The sequence below is a fragment of the Vicia villosa genome, linkage group LG4 (genome assembly GCF_029867415.1).
Source record: "Vicia villosa cultivar HV-30 ecotype Madison, WI linkage group LG4, Vvil1.0, whole genome shotgun sequence".
Lineage (NCBI taxonomy): Eukaryota > Viridiplantae > Streptophyta > Magnoliopsida > Fabales > Fabaceae > Vicia > Vicia villosa.
The window spans coordinates 50,220,684-50,237,962 of record NC_081183.1 but is presented as its reverse complement, the minus strand read 5'-3'; the positions used below and the strand labels follow the sequence as shown (position 1 = coordinate 50,237,962).

General features: G+C 35.5%; 1 long non-coding RNA gene across 1 annotated transcript; it reads right to left on the bottom strand.

Moving 5' to 3' along the window:
• Positions 1-938: 938 nt before the first annotated feature.
• Positions 939-1,827, bottom strand: LOC131599158 (uncharacterized). Its single transcript, XR_009282600.1, has 3 exons — positions 1,733-1,827; positions 1,441-1,617; positions 939-1,145 (listed from the first exon to the last, which is right to left on the bottom strand). It is a non-coding gene; the product is annotated as an uncharacterized LOC131599158 (long non-coding RNA).
• Between the last annotated feature and the right edge of the window lie 15,452 nt (positions 1,828-17,279).

Sequence of the window (17,279 nt, the reverse complement as noted above, 5' to 3'; positions counted from 1 at the left end):
TCTTTATCAAAGCTACTTGATTCACGGTTGTTCAATCAATTTCGTGAATCTAATTATCCATGGACATGAGCTTGGTCGTGATACTAAAACTCGACTCTTAGTAAATTCGAAAAGAAGATTCAAGATACAAAGGTAACATCATTCACATTTATCCAAAATCCATTACAAATTCCAAATGTAAATGCAAAGGAGAAAAGTTACACAAAAGTGTATTAGATTCCTACTTCCCAAAGCTTATTGTTCCCATCATAGTTTACTTTCAAATGTCATCCAAAATTCATCTTGCTTGTGTCATCTTCATTCCACCAGGTCCTCATCATATGCATCACCACCCCGAACTTCATGTAGTCTCCGATGCATCCAAATGCTGCAAGAACAACATGCTGCCAATACCCTGCATAATATATAAAAACCAGATTCAGTCAAAGAAAACCAATAACAGATCTCAAACATTTCCAAACCTCTAACAATCCCCTAATTATATTTGTTAACTAGTTCAGCTATATACATAACAAAACCCTCATCATTATTTCTAAACCAAACTACCAACAGCTAACAGATTTTTAGAAACATTCAGTTTACAACTTCTCCTAACCAATTTTAAAAAACAGAGCTATAACCAACCTTCCAAATCGGTTACAAAAGTTAACAGAATCAGTTACACTAAAAGCTATAATAGAATTCACAGCAACTAACTGATCCTAACTCTGTTTTAAACTTCTAACAGACTTTTTCTAACGGTCCCATTTGTAACTAACATAACCATTTCATGACTGACTTTTTGTAACAAACCTAACAACCTAGTACTAGTTTATAACCAATTCCTAACTAATTCTCAACCACCTAACAGTCAATAACAGACTAACAGAAACTGAATTTCAACAAAAAAGTGAAGAAGAACTAACCTGCAATTTCTATATAACCGAGCATTGATCGATTCTTCAGTCTCCTCACTTCACTTTCACAATCCCTTCACATTCATTCTCTTCTTCACCACTCTGCTTCTTCAACATTCATCACTCTCAACCATTCTTCACTTCTAACCCTTCATCATCCCCTTCATTCATCTTCAATTCTCCACAATTTACCTTCATCTTCTTCACTCTCTTCACCATTTCTTCACAACCACTCCTTCACCATAGAACCTGTAACAAGAAAACCAGAAAAGGATTCAACAAAACTTCAACAGAAACTTCATAGGAGAAAATAACCTATAGACTATATATAACAGAGCTTCACTCTTCAACGAGGGCTTCTTCATCACTTTTCACCCATCTTCAACACCTTCATCATCATCATCATCTCTCATCAACCTTCCACACTCTTCAATTCACCATCTCCAAGATCTTCAACACTATCACAGAACCAACATCATCATCAAGAACTTAATAGCAATTCAGAAGAGGGAGGGAGAAAGAGCATCATAGATAAATAACAAACTTTAACCGATTTTGGCTCTCAGTCTCTTTCAATTCGGGCTTCACGCTTCAGTCTTCATAAGCCTTCAGAGATCACCATTCAAGGTCCTGAACAATCACCATCTTCACTATCTATGCGCTGCAAACATCAACATCATCAAGCGCCTTCGCGATTCGTCTTCACTGCATCGTCAACAACCTGCAAACAATGACATTACAACGTGATCAACGGAGAAGAGAGAACCGACCGAGACTCTGAATCAAGTTGAATCCGATTGATTCAAATCGAAGACGGACTGAGTGAGAGTTCGAACCGAGAGATAACTAAGCTCAGAGAAGAAGAGCGTGAGCGGAATGGGGAATGAAGACCATCGTGTCGTGGTCATCACGGCGGCGTTGCGGTCGTTTCCAGCGAGGAAGATTCGAGGGATTGCGTCGTTTTCGGCCAAGGAAGAAGAGTGAACATTCATTCTCGTGATTTGATAGTTGGATCAATACAATCTTCATTGGGCCCAACGAACTGCTCATTACACTCCCATGGCCCAGCACAACACTTTTTTTGGCACTAAGAAAATCTGCAACAAAAACGCCTTTGGGCCTATCCACCTGGGCCTCCGCCCCTGCTATTCACAACACCATAATCCAGGTTTACACCCCCTGATTCCTTTTTGTTTAATTAATAAATTTAGGTTTTTCTTAGATTTATTTTCATAGCTTTTTCAGTAACAAAAAATGCTAATTTCCTCCCATTGTTTTTAGGCTTTAATACATATTTTTGATATAAAAATGTTCATAAAAAATATTAGTTTCAGGCTATTTGTTTTAGTCTTTTTACTTGACTTGTAATTTAATTTCTCTTCCATAAAAATCAATAAAAAATAATAGTCCTTTTAATTCAATTTTGCACTATATTTTGAATCATTTCATGTCATGCTTTTGTACTATTTTGTATAATCATGTATCTTACTTATGACTTCTAATTGTGACTTTAATTTCCATGTTTCCTTAAATCCTAACACTTTAGGTAGAAACCATGTTAACATTAGGATCTAGAAATTCCCAATTTTAACATTAGGCTAGTTAATTCATATTAGGCTAGTTTCCCATTTCTTTTCCTTTTCAACTTTAAAACACCTAACAAATACTTGACTTAATTTCCCTTAAAAGATACCAAGAAAACACCTAAAAATGACTAATAAATGCTTGACTAATGAAAAAGGGAATGGACACACTCGTATCCCTTGTTTAAGGGAACCACCTGAGTGAAAGTTCCCAATCTAAAAAACACCAACAAGAGTAATTCGAGTCTCCCTTATTTAAGGGGTGTACCCGAAACGCTCGACAAATTTCTCTCTTCTCTCTCTTGCCTTCAGGGTATTCTTTCCCTTAATCGGACACGTTATTTCCGCTCCATTCCCAACTTAAGACTCCAGAGGTCGAGCAGTGGAGTGCGAATGTAACTGTCCACTAAAAAACACAAAAACAAACAAAAACTAAAGAGCCGAACTATGGCGCTCTGATTCCTGAAAAGGATACGTAGGCATTAGGTCGCGGGGCCTAAGCGAGCACAACTATTTATAACCCTTATTTTCCCCGTGTTTCTTTTCTTTCCTTTGCATGCATTCCCTTAGCATTATGCTTTAGATTTATAGTACACACCCTTTAGATAGCAACAAACATAGGTGGATACCATCGAGTACGATGGGCGTGAGGGGTGCTAGTACCTTCCCCTTGCGTAACCGACTCCCGTACCTTATCTCTAGTCGAAAGACCTCGTCCTTATTCGTTTTAGGTTTGCTGGCGTTCCTTTCCTTTTAAGATAGATATGTTAGTGGCGACTCTGTTGTTCATTTTTTGCGAGCGTGCGACACGCTTGAACGAAAACAAGCAAAATCTAGCGAAAGGGTCTAGATGAGCTGTAATAGCATGATTTGAATTGGTCTGCATAAGCTGGAGTTGTCTAGTGTCACTACTATATATTTAGTGTTTATGTTGAGCTTTCGTATCTCTAACAAAGTATCGCCGCGACGTGTACGAATCGAGATGATTGTCATGCAGGTGTAAAATATTTTTTCTTGATTGTTTGCTTGAGGGCAAGCAAAGTTCAAGTGTGAGGGAGTTTGATAACGTGAAAATGTATCGTATATTTAGCTTAATTTACATGCATTATAATTCTATTTTATTTCGATTTTATTATTTTATTTTGTATTATGCCGGTATTTCTATTTGTTTTCAGGAAATTATTTAATCGGAGCTCACAAAAGAAATAGTCGGAAAAGGGACTTAAAATGGAGAAGAATTGCTTAAAATGCCAATTAAATATGGAGGTGCAATTAGAAGAAGAAGGAGGCCCAAAACAAAGGAAGCCCAACGCGTATGACTGGGCAAGCACGTGACGGAAGGCATGTGGAGAAGCCTGCCGGTCGGCATCCCCCCTACGCCGTTCGGCACCCCCCTAAATACGGTGTGTGACGTTAGTCACACACCCAGGCCCAGAAGAGACGCAGTTTTCCACTCTCCGCCATTTTCTCCTACGAAAGAACAGCAACAGACGAAAACAAACTCCACATCAAGACTTTGCACCAACTCTATAAATACCCTTCAAGAATTATTGAGAGGGTTACGAATTTTACCCTAGTGCCGTCTTATTTTTCTTCTGCTATTCTCCAAGTTCCGTTCTTATTTCCTACCCACTTCCTGCAATAGATTTCCACACCGGAAATTCTATTGCGATTTAGTTTTCATTGTTAGCTTCAGAATTAATTTTAGTTTAGGACTCAGATTTATTTTCAAGAACTCAATTTCAGTACTGGATTCAAGAACCAGTACTGCTCTATTTCAATTTCAGTTTGCTATATTAAATTCAGCATCATTTAATTGCTTTAAATTATTATTGTCTATTTATGTTAGTCATTAGAATCATGTCCGGAATATTTGTTTACCTGCTATATCTGTTCTGTTTTATTTATTAAAACAATGTCCGGCTAGATTATTTTTATCGGTATGTAAGGTTACATAACTGAGGGAATCTAGTAACACTGTTGACGTATTTTATTAATTCAATTTATCTATCTGGTATTAATTTCTAATGCTTAATTTAACTGTTTTGTAACGAGAGTTAAAAACAATAGAAGTTAGGATCAATAAAAGCGAGAGTTTGAGATTTTAACTGGACAGTAGAAATTAAACATTAACTTTAAATACAACGAGAGTGCTTTAAGGTTAATTAGACTTCATCGGTTTTCAAAAATCATCTTTAAACTTTATTTGATACAGCAAGAGCGCTCACTTAGGTTTAATAATGAGATCATAATCAACAAACACGAGAGTGTGAGAGGAAGGTTTTTAAACAAGTGACTTCTACAGAAAGAATATGTTAAATTGCAATTCGCGTCGATAGTTTACTAGATCCCCGATGTTCGACCGTTACATACCGATTATATTCCCGCTTATTTAATTAAATTATATCCCTTTTTAATTCCCCGTCTGATCATAATCAATCAGATATTAGCCTTAGGTTTACGTAGTAACGATTAACTACATTAGGTCGATTCTTAGTCCCTGTGGGTTCGATATCTTTTAAAACTACGCGATAGACTGTGCACTTGCAGTCATAATCACAGACATACCCCATTTTGTCGCGATCACATGGAGGCAGTCCTCCCCATAGAGGTTGAGATCCCATCAATGAGAGTCTTGATGGAGGCAAAATTAACCGAAGCCGAGTGGTGTCAAAACAGATTCGATGAGTTGAACTTAATCGAAGAAAAGCGCATGACAGCTTTATGCCACGGACAACTATATCAACAAAGAATGAAGAAAGCTTTCGACAAACAGGTCCGGCCTCGCACAATCAAAGAAGGAGACCTTGTGCTCAAAAAGATTCAATCTTTTCTCATAGGTTCAAGGGGCAAATGGACTCCCAATTATGAGCTTTCTCGGGAGGTGCCTTAATACTCACGACTATGAATGAAGAAGAAATTACCCGTCCTGTAAACGTCGACTGTAACGCCCCAGACTGCTTTCGGGATGATCGACTGACCTCACAAACCAACACGGGTCTTTTCAGCATGCTTTGACCTCACTCGCACGCTTTCCGGGAAACTTCCCAGAAGGTCACCCATCCCAATACTACTCCAAGTCAAGCACGCTTAACTGTGAAGTTCTTATTGAACGGGCTCCCGAAAAGAAGATGCATCTTGTTGGTATAGGTAGTACCCATCAATCCTTATAAGCTGTCCTTCAACCATGCAGTCCCATACCTGCACGACTTTAGGATTCCTCTCATTCCGATGTGGCGACCACCCTAGCCCCAACTGGCCCCAGGTGTTCCATGCGGTGCAACCACCCCTCGCCTTCTTCGGCCTCGGGTGTTACATGCCCACCAGCTTCCGCATGGTTCGTCCTCGAACCACATCGTACTGGGAGAGGTCTAGCTCTGATACCATTTGTAACGCCCCAGACTGCTTTCGGGATGATCGACTGACCCCACAAACCAACACGGGTCTTTTCAGCATGCTTTGACCTCACTCGCACGCTTTCCGGGAAACTTCCCAGAAGGTCACCCATCCCAATACTACTCCAAGTCAAGCACGCTTAACTGTGAAGTTCTTATTGAACGGGCTCCCGAAAAGAAGATGCATCTTGTTGGTATAGGTAGTACCCATCAATCCTTATAAGCTTTCCTTCAACCATGCAGTCCCATACCTGCCCGGCTTTAGGATTCCTCTCATTCCGATGTGGCGACCACCCTATCCCCAACTGGCCCCAGGTGTTCCATGCGGTGCAACCACCCCTCGCCTTCTTCGGCCTCGGGTGTTACATCGACGCTGTCAAGAAATACTTCGCTTAAATAATCTAAAGAACAGCTCACTAAGTTGAAAACTCGCAAAGAGCGACTTAGGCAAAAAAGAGCGTCTCGGTGAATTGAAAACCCGAAAGGGTGATTCAGGCAAAAGTTAGAGACATAAAAATAATAAATCAATCCCGGTAGATTTAAAACCCGAAAGGGGTAATCTACGCAAAAGTTAGGGATATATGGCAAGTAATTGTGTTTAGGACAAACTTGATCATCCAGAAAATCCATAGCGAAATATTCATCATCAGTAGGTCATCTTCTACAAAGCACGAATACAGCGCAACTCAGAGTGGAAGGGAAAGATAACGGTCGTTACGCTTCAGCGTAGTAATTTTCCCGAAAATTACCAATTTCCAACTTTGTAAATACTCCATGGAATCACGCTTTCTGCTGATTACCATTTCATATAAATACCAATTCAAGCTTTATGCCCACTTCTTTGCAATCAAGTCTTAGTTTCTTAAAATTGCATTTTTTTAAGTCTGATAGTCATTTTCTTGAAACAAACTTTTTCAAAATAAAATGAATTTACTTGCAAAATAAAGGTGAAACTTCTTTAAAAGGTTTACAAACAATAGGAAGAATGCCAACAATTGCTCCGAAAACGGTCGAGACTCCGGGAACAAAATTTCCCCCACGAGGTCGCTCTGTGAGCATCTCCTGATGAGGGATCTTCACTTCAAATCATTTCACTTCACTTCAAATAGCGGACAACCGACAACCAGGTATCCCCAACAGAGTGTAACCTACACTTTTCAAGAAGAAGACATCTTCTGATCAACAAAAACTCAAGTCGTATCACAGGATTTCACATCCGCGACAATTTCTCTTCAAATTCACTTTACATTTCATAATCATCACTCATGCATGCTTCACGCATCATACCATATGTCTGCACGATCAGCATAGTCTTGTTAGGCTTTGATCATACTATTGCCTAAGTCACGTAGACCTCAATTTGGGAATTCCCTAGCAAGGGATTCTTCCAGCAACAGACAAGCGTCACCCTTGTTAAAGAATCTTCATCAGAAATCCCAGCAAGTTACTACTGTTAGCAAATCTTCAACAAAGATCCCTAGCCAGATCTAGGTGACAATTCAAAGGACAGATCTCATATCTGCCACATCCTTTCCCACACAAGTCCCCGGCGGAGTTGTCATGGAATTCATATACAACAAACAAACGGCAGTCCAAGTCAAGACAGTTTGTTTTCAGCTACAAAATTTCAGCCAGGTCGACATGACATATCCAAATCAAACGTCACCAATTAAGACGACAGTTTCAGCATGATCAGCAATCAACAGATCTCCTCAGCTGAGTACTCTGACCACTTACGAGCTGATCAACTTCATTCTTACACGCCTCCCCAGAGAGTCCGTGTACATCAAACAAATGGAAATCTCGGTCGAGAAGTTTGTTTGATCTCAGAATTCACGCATCGCCAACCGTGCGGATAAGTGTTACTCTCAACAGTATTATGGTATTCACAAATTATTTCCCCAACAGATTCCATGCTAATTTGATGAATGGCAGCATTCTACAAAGGCAGTTCATCCACTTCCCCAAGCAAAATTCTCCGACAGGATCAAAGAACGGCAGTTTTCCACCAAAACAGTTCATTTACCAGAAAACTCTCCACGGAGCCAACAAATAGCAGTCTTATACAAAGACGGTTTGTACAACGAGTAATTCCCCTCAGAGTCGATGAATGTAAGTTTTCCGCCGAAGACAGTTCATTTACATTTTAGCCAAGAATCCCCTGCGAGGTCGATAAATTGTAGTCTTTCTCAAGAAGATAGTTTGTTCACTTTTGGATTCCCCAGTAGGTCGACAAATGGTAATATTCCTCAAGAAGATAGTTTGTTCACTTTTGGATTCCTCAACAGGTCGACAAATGGCAATCTTCCTCAAGAAGATAGTTTGTTCATCTTTGGTATTCCCCACTGAGTTGATGAATGGCAGTCTCACTCCCGAAGATAGTTCGTCCACTTTCAGTTCCACATCAGAATTGACGAATGATAACTCTTTTCCGAAAGACAGTCCATCTATTGTTAGTCCACATCAAAGCTAATGAATGGCAGCTTTCCCCCTGGAAAATAATTCGTTAGCCCCCAGCATGAGCCGATGAATGGTCGTCTTTTCTTCCAAAGACAGTTCGTCCATTTGCAAACATGGTTATTAGCTTCTCAAAAGGACGCGTAGTCATATGGCATTTTTTCAGAAACACAAATCTGAAGGGAAGTGTGAAAAGGTTTTCATACACCATCAAATGGCATCTCTCCAACAGATTTTGATGAGAAGTTTGATGAAGAATCACACCTTTGGAGATTTTCTCTTTATCTGAGATATCGTCTAAAATGACAACTGAGACCAGTTTTGCGATTGGAAATTCGAAACAAGTGGAAGTTACTTACCTTCTTCTTAATCAATATCATTTAGTCGAAGAAGATGGACAGCGCATTCTACATTGCCCTCCATTCACCAGAGTTCGCATGACACTTTTCAAAGGAGTTTTCTTCCTTATCCCCCGCAGAATGCGAGAACGAGATTAGGTCATACACAAGCATCTCGTCATCACCACAATATCTTAGGAACACCCAAAATTTGGGCATTTCTTTGGTATTTAAGTCTCTTCCACTCAGCAGAGACCAAGATGTCAATCTTCCTCCCTCCGGATGGAAGAAACTTAAATAGGGGCATCTGTCATACCCTAATTTTGACCCCCCCCCCTAAGATGTCACATCACCTTACATGTCACAAATCTCCTAGTCAGATCAATACAGATACCCAAACCAATCACCTATTCACTAGGTATTCCATTAGGGTTTCTAGTCTATGAAATTCAGGCAAAAGATCAATCAATGGTCAACATGATCCTCAACACAATCATAGAGGTCAAGATGTTTCATCCATCTCAACATGATCTCCAACCTCAGGGCATTGAACCTCTAGTTCATCAGTGCAACTAGATTAGGGTTTTGAGATCCTCAGAGAATGCAATCAAGATTTCATCTTGGAAGAGCTTCAAGCTTTAAAACATGGTTCACACATCTCAAATGCCTTCACATACTTCCATCATCAAAATATACTTCAATTCAAGATCAACAATTCTCAGATTCATCTGGACAACAAAATTAAGGTTTTGACCTAATTCTTCTGGATAGTTGACTTTTAATCAGGATATGGCTCTATAACCCAATCCATGATTCAAAGACCTCTAATACTTCAATAAAATCCATTCACTTCATTCATTTGAGGAGGAGGGCTTGATTCATCATAAAAATCCAAGGTTACCCTTCGTCAAGAAAAAGTCAACTGGACAAGATTGACTTTGACTTTTAAGAAATTTTGTCAACCATGGACTTTCAAGGACCAATATCATCAACATATGATTATTAAAGTCATTTGGCCAAGGAAAATCAGGAAAAATCTATCAAGAATCAAAAAGTCAATAAAAGTCAAAGTTAGGGTTTTTAAGGGCATTTTGGAAACTCAAAATTTTGCCTACACACTCAAAAATCTCCCAACATGAAAGTTGTAGATCTTGGCAAAATAAACAACTCATCACAATGAAACTCTTGGCTAAAAGTGATTATTTTGAGAGATTTTGGATTTGGAAGGTTTATGTTCAAAACACTTAGAGAAATTTAAGTGTTTTAAACAGTTTTTCTTCCAACTTCAGGGCCAGTTTTCACAAATTTCCCAAGTTATTCTGGAGAAACACCAAACTAATGAATTGAAGTATATATCAAGGGCTTTCCAAATTATGCTCAACCATCTCCAAATTCATTCTGAGCAGAAAGTTATGCATGTTCGAAGTTGGGCATTTGAAGTTGTTTCAAGCCATAACCAATTTTTGTATCTTACCAATTTATGCAAATGCTTCTACTAAATGGTTCTATATGACACCTAATACATCAGTAGAGATGCCATGTATTCATTTTCATCATTGCATAAGGATTGAAGAATATTCCCAAAAACAAAGACATGTGATTATGTAATGATTACATTTAGGAATTTATGGCAAATGAGTGAATCACCAAAGGAATCTCTTCCCAATCAATTGGAGCTCACTTCTGCGACAGAATTGTCCCCCAAGATCATACAATATCGATGGGTAGGGAGTTGATCAAGTGGAATGAAAATTTTCATCATTGCATTTTGGATATTCTTTGAATTTCTTGATGACCTAGTAACTCAAAATGACTTCACTAAGCAAGCTCGCTCCCTCAAATACTTTGATCAATTTTCCAATAAATACAAGTGCTCTCCTCAGTATTGAACACACCAAAGTAACTACAATTCTTGCTTTCTCCTTCTCTCCCTCTTGCTTATTGTTTTCTTAGGCTCTTTGGCAAGAAGAATCGATTTCTTCAAACCAAAGCTCTTCCTTTGAAAGTAAGCCTTCTAACATCTCAAGGAGGTTCATTAGAAGTGATCCAAGAACCTGGAACACTTCTGAAAGTGGAGGATCACCATATCCACTTTCAACTTGGAGCTTAAGCAAGTATAGTCGTGCAGAACAATTCAAAGGGTGTCAATTCAATCTAAGCATTCTAACATGTTCCTTGGGGTGTAGTGAAGCTATCCAGATGCCTGTAACACCTTTGTAAGTGCATAATCATCATCCTCCATTTTCACTTGAAGCTCAAGCAAGAGGAGTCGGGTAGAACAATTCAGAGGTTTCCAAATGGAAATAAGCATCCAGTTAGCACCAGAGAGCTACCAGGAAGCTTTTGAAATCCTCAATTCATTACTGGGAGTCGTCTGCCATAGCCACGACCTTAACTTTCAGAGGTAATTTTTCAAACTTCATCTCTGTAATTCAAGTACCCCTTTCATTAAAACTCGATACTAGTATATTCTGCATCATCAGAGGATCAAAACCCCTCTATCATCATTCATTTATTCATTAGCATCATCATTTAATTTAATTTTCAATTTTTAGGGTTCTTCATGTATTTTAGTTAATTCAGTAGATGTAGTTAATTTTAATCTATGTTAGTTACATATATGGAATTGTGAGTGAATTTAGAGTAAGTTTGATGTTTACATCTTTGCAAATGGTTGAGAATTGAGAGAGATGAAAAAAATAAAAAATGGAGTGATGAGAGATTGAAGACGAAGATGGTGGTGGCGCCACTTTCAAATTTCTAAGGGAAAATTTTACAATATATTGAATGGTAGGCGTGTTATTTACGAATTCATTGTAGTGTCCTAGTGGTCACAGCGCGCGTCCAAACTCGTGCCACAAGGTTACATATTGGACTGGGGTGTTACAAATTGGACTAGGGTGTTTTTGAGTTGTAATTTGTTGTGTCACTCCAAGATTTTAAGCAAGAGTGCTGTGTCCCTTCATTGAAGCTTTTAAGCAAGATCAAGATTTAGTTGAAGTGTGTCTTCACTTTGAATTTAATTTTATCTGTTTGTTATAAGTGCTGTGATTGTGTCTTCATTTTTTTTACTGTTATTGTTTACTTACTGCTTAATTTAATAATTTGTTCAGTAGTGGATGTCATAACATTCGATACATCATCAATCCTCTGTTACTAGAATTTTCAATCGGCATCAGAGTAGGCATCCTTCCTGTCTATTTCTGGGTGAGATCTAGTGACAGTATATTCTGGTACTATGGACAAGGATGGAGGATTTGGGAATAGACCACCCATTCTGGATGGATCTAACTATGACTACTGGAAACCTCGTATGGTAGCCTTCTTAAAATCTATGGATAGCAAGGCTTGGAGAGCTATAAACAAAGGATGGGAACATCATGTGAAGAAAGAGAAAGATGGAACACTTGTGTTAATACCTGAAGAAGAATGGAACAAGGAGGAGGAAGAGTTGGTTCTGCGCAACTCTAAGGCTTTAAATGCATTGTTCAATGGAATAAATAAGAATATATTCAGACTTATGCATCACTGTGAACTGGCCAAAGAGGTTTGGGATACTCTCAAAACAACTAATGAAGGTACTTCTAAGGTGAAGATGTCTAGACTTCATATGTTAACTACTAAGTTTGAGAATCTAAGGATGAAAGAGGATGAGACCATCCATGATTTCTACATGAATATTCTTGAGATTGCCAATACCTTAGAAGAAAGCATTGGTGGAAGTGAGGAAAATCTATCAGAAGCCATAGCTATGCTTGGAAGACAATTCAACAAATTTATAAAAAGAATAGATCAGAAGTCTAGACCAAATGTCAAGAACATTCCCTCTGACAACATGTCTGATGTGGCAACAATTTGGCCGAGTCTCTTGATCAATCACCTACCTTGAAAAATAAGCAACAAGCAAGCACAATATTTTTGTATATTTTGGTTAGCAAATGATGTATGAATAATGATAATGATGATGACGATCACACTATTCTCAAAATGAGGTGGGATCTCAGGGTAAAAAATTGGGGTACAACAAAGGGTAATGCAACGCCTCATTTAATTAATTAATTCTTATTAATAGGGAACTATTTACCTAATAGTTGGAATAATTCAATGTAGTACCATTGTTGTTTGTGATTGTTAGTAATACGTGCTTGAGTGAGTTTGTGTGCGTGCGTGGGCGCGCTTGCGTGTGTTTTGTATGTGTGTCGTGCGTATAAATGTAATATTATTTTAACATGAGTGTGTGTGTGCGACCGATTTCAAAGTTTTCCGATGCTAATTAAACAAAAGGACTTAAATGTGATTTAATATAATAATAATAATAACAACAATAATAATAATATATGCTTTTATAGAATTGTCTATTTATTTAGGGTGGATTTGTTTGAGGGTTTAAAATTACAATCTCAATAATCTCATTCGAAGGAATGTTAATACCACAAACTTTATTCTCATCTATTTATTTGGTAAGTCATTAGGATTTCTAGAAACATGCTGGAATTTAATTTTTATTTATAATTTTAAAATTTTAAAAATATAAACAAACATGTTAAAATAATACATAAGTAGTTAGTTATAGTTGGCTATTTTTAATTCTCATGAGAATAAAAGTTTTCACTTTTAACTTGGGAATAAATATTAAAACTTTTATGTATAAATTGTAGGGGTAATACCTATTTTCACCCCTGCCAAATGGGTTCGGTTTGAAAAATCCCCCTGCCAAAAAAAAAAGTTGCAAGAATGGCCTCAACAAATTTCAAAAGTTTCATTTTGGCCCTTTATTAGGCCACATCATCAAAAAGTCTGATGTGGCAATTTTTTTAAACTTTTTTTAATTTTTATTATTTTTTTAATGACGTGGATGACTTAGTTGCCACTTTTATTATTTACTAGTGTCTTACCCGTGCGTTCGCACGGGTACCCGTCGTTTCCGCGCAATTGGGTTTAGGGAAATCACAAATGTTAGGAAAAGATTATAAGTTAGGTTAATATTCAATATTTTGATTAGCAATTTCATGTTTCCGCTAATATTAATATTTTGATCAGTAACTTCATTTTCCTATTAATATTCAATATTTTTATCAGTAACTTCATGTTCCCGTTATTAGTAAATCCATGTTTCCGCTATTATTCAATATTTTGAACAGTAATTTTATGCTCCCGTTAATATTCAATATTTTGATTAGTAATTGAATATTTCCGTTAATATTTAATATGTTGATCACTAACTTCATAATTCTGTTAATATTAATTGATTAAAATCAATTTACAAATCAAATATATTATTTCATATATAAAAATATTTGATTTGGTGTAATTATTTTAGATGGTTTACTTTGTATGGAAAATAAAATAGGATAGTTAAATAAAAATTATTTGAAAAAATAAATATGAAGATATGAAGGAAGATTGATACGTGCATTTGTTTCCGAAATATAAATAAAATAAAATATCTTAAAAGAGATAATAAATCGGTGCATATGATTCTGTAAATATATAAAAATATTTGAATCAATAATATATATATATATATATATATATATATATATATATATATATATATATAAATAATTTAAGTTTAGGAATTATATGTAAAAATATTTAAAACAATAGTAAAGTTGTTCCCGTTATTATTCAATATTTTGATTAGTAATTTTATGTTTCTGATTAAATATTTTGATCAATAACTTCATGTTCTTGTTAATATTTAATATTTTGATTAGAAACTTCTTGTTTCCGTTAATATTCAATAGTTTGATCAATAACTCTTCATGTTCCCATTAATATTCAATATTTGAATTAGTAACTTCATGTTCCTATTAATATTCAATAGTTTGAGCAATAATTTCTTGTTCCCGTTAATGTTCAATTTGTCTATCTATAACATATATAAAGAGAATATTTTGTTTTGGTGTAGCCTAATTTTCTACCATTTTTACCCTCACTTTATTGTGTAATTTATTTAATAACTTCCATTTAAACTACTATTATTAATTTCTCATAACTCCTACTATTAACTTCCATATGACGTGTTTATTTAAAATTAAATTTAAATAAAATATTATTTATATTTTCTCAGGCACACGTTGAAAAAGCGGATAAACGGACACGTGAGTGCCCGTCTGGACGCTAATTATTAATAGAAAGAAGAATAGAAGTCAACCCGACAAATTCCTAGGTATAACATTATTCACTAAGAGAATTTTGATAGCCTTATCTAAAAAAATAATCACATTAAAATAATTTAATTCTCATTTAATTTAAATACATTCAAATCTTTAATAATTTTATATTTTTATTTTTATTTTATTTTGTTTGAATTGAACTACTTATTCAATTTTTTCTTGGTGTGATTATTACACATATACCTATCGTAATATTCATAGAATTTCAATAAAAAATCCATATAATTATTATATTTACATTATAATAAATATTGATGTAACACATTATTTTATATTAATTATTTATTAATTAAAAAAATAACATCATACTCTCCCCCTTATTTCAAATAGACATGTTTAATGAATATGCCATATTTAGCTTTTTTTTATAAAACGTAAGCATAACATATTTATATCTATTATATTCACACATATTATTGAAAATAAAATTTTAAATTTATATTATTTATTATAATAAAGTGAAATTAATGTTTTAATAATAAATAATCTATATAAAATTATAAATAAAATATTTAATGAAATGTCATATCAGTTTTAATATCATAATATTGATGTAAGAATAATTGGTTTCTGTCATATTTAAAGTAATTTAATTTTCATTTAATTTCATTCTAAATTTGAATGACTTATGATATTTATAGCGGTTTAATTTTTCTTTATTCTCATTACAAATTTAAATGCATTTAAATTAATGAAATTAAATAGGAATTAAATAATTTTTTAATTTGATTGGGATTTTTTAATTTAATTAAATCAAAGGTAGCCATCCATCCATTTTGGCATACACACAACATACACATTTGATACAAACCTGTAGTAAGCAAAACTATAGCACCAAACTGTCTACATGCATTGCAATGCATAAGGTATGTTACCATTTGAACCTACACAAACACACATGAATCTACACATTCACTATACCGCACAAATGCCTCACTTCAGCCCCGACTTTGTAACCTTCATAACTAACCCTACTAATTCTAACAGTTTTTAACATTTCAGCCTAACCTAACAGTTTCTATTCCTAATAGTTTTAACTAACTGTTTTAAATAACTAATCTCTAACTGTTCTAATTCATAAAATCCTGAGGTTTAATAAAATGCCCCCCATCATTATGCAAGAGTTGTAAGTTGGAGATGACTCACTTGTCTTTATTTCTCTCTCTTTTTCATGTACCATAAACAAAACAACAGAAGTAGCATATGAGTTCACTCACTCACAAGTTAACACGTTGCATGTACCATGCGAATTAATCAATCATGGTAAAAAAAACTGCAGCATGGAACCTTAACCACTACACATGCTACAAATACCTCGTGACCAAAGCATTGACAACACCACATGGTGAAAGATAGAGAGTTTCTATATTAGGTTATTAAGAACAATTCACAAATAAAGAGAGACACAGTAAATCATGGCACTTCAATATACATTCTTAGTTAAATTCCACAAGTCACATAAAAAACTATCTAAAATATTATAACAGGTGTGTGATGACTCTATGATCTGTCTATCAATCTTTTTGATGCAACACTACTAGAAATACTCTATTTTCCTGCGGATTTACCTGCGGATTTAAGCTAAAAATCCGCAGGAAACCCATTTCCTGCGGATTTTCCTGCCATTTATGGTCCCCAGCTAAAACCTTTGTGGGTAATTGTCAATCCGCAGGTAAAGTCGCAGGAAGTATTATCCGCAGGAAATGTATTCCGCAGGTAGATCCGCAGGAAACATATTCCGCAGGTAATTCCGCAGCTACTAAGTTTTGAATTTAAAAAAAATTATTTAATTTTAATTGATAAAATAAGACTAATTTATCCTAATTAATATCTAAATAAATAACTTAATCTAATTTAAAAGTTAATAATAAGCATAAATTAACCAAATTAATATTTACAAGAGAGAAAAATAAATGAATGGAATTCAAGTTGCTAGAAAATATCACATATGAACCATGAACCACCCATTATGATAAAACCAATAATAATAATTTCTAATTAATGGTGACCTTTATCTTAAATGTTGACTTTTCAAAACAAACATTAATAACATTATACTTTCTGGCATAAAAAAAGGCTTAGCAGCACATCCAAATGCTCAAATGTGATTTCGAGCACAAACAGATTCTGAACCCCCAACGCGAATCAAATCTTAAGTCGAAAACAATTCGAATCAGTTCTGAAATCCAAATCCAACCAATTCGAGACCAAGAGAATCTGCGTCGTAGTTGTTGTTGTGTAAGAAATGAGAGGGAGAGAGCATGAGTTTGAGAGAGTGTCGCACAAAAGAGAAACCGAAAGCTTGAGACAATTTCCGTGAGAAAAAGTGCTTCTCCGAAGAAGCGTTTCTGAATAAGTCATTTGCTTTCAACGAAGAAGCATTTTTAGCTTTTTTTTTTTTTTTTGTGTAAGCTGCATTTTTTTTTGTAAG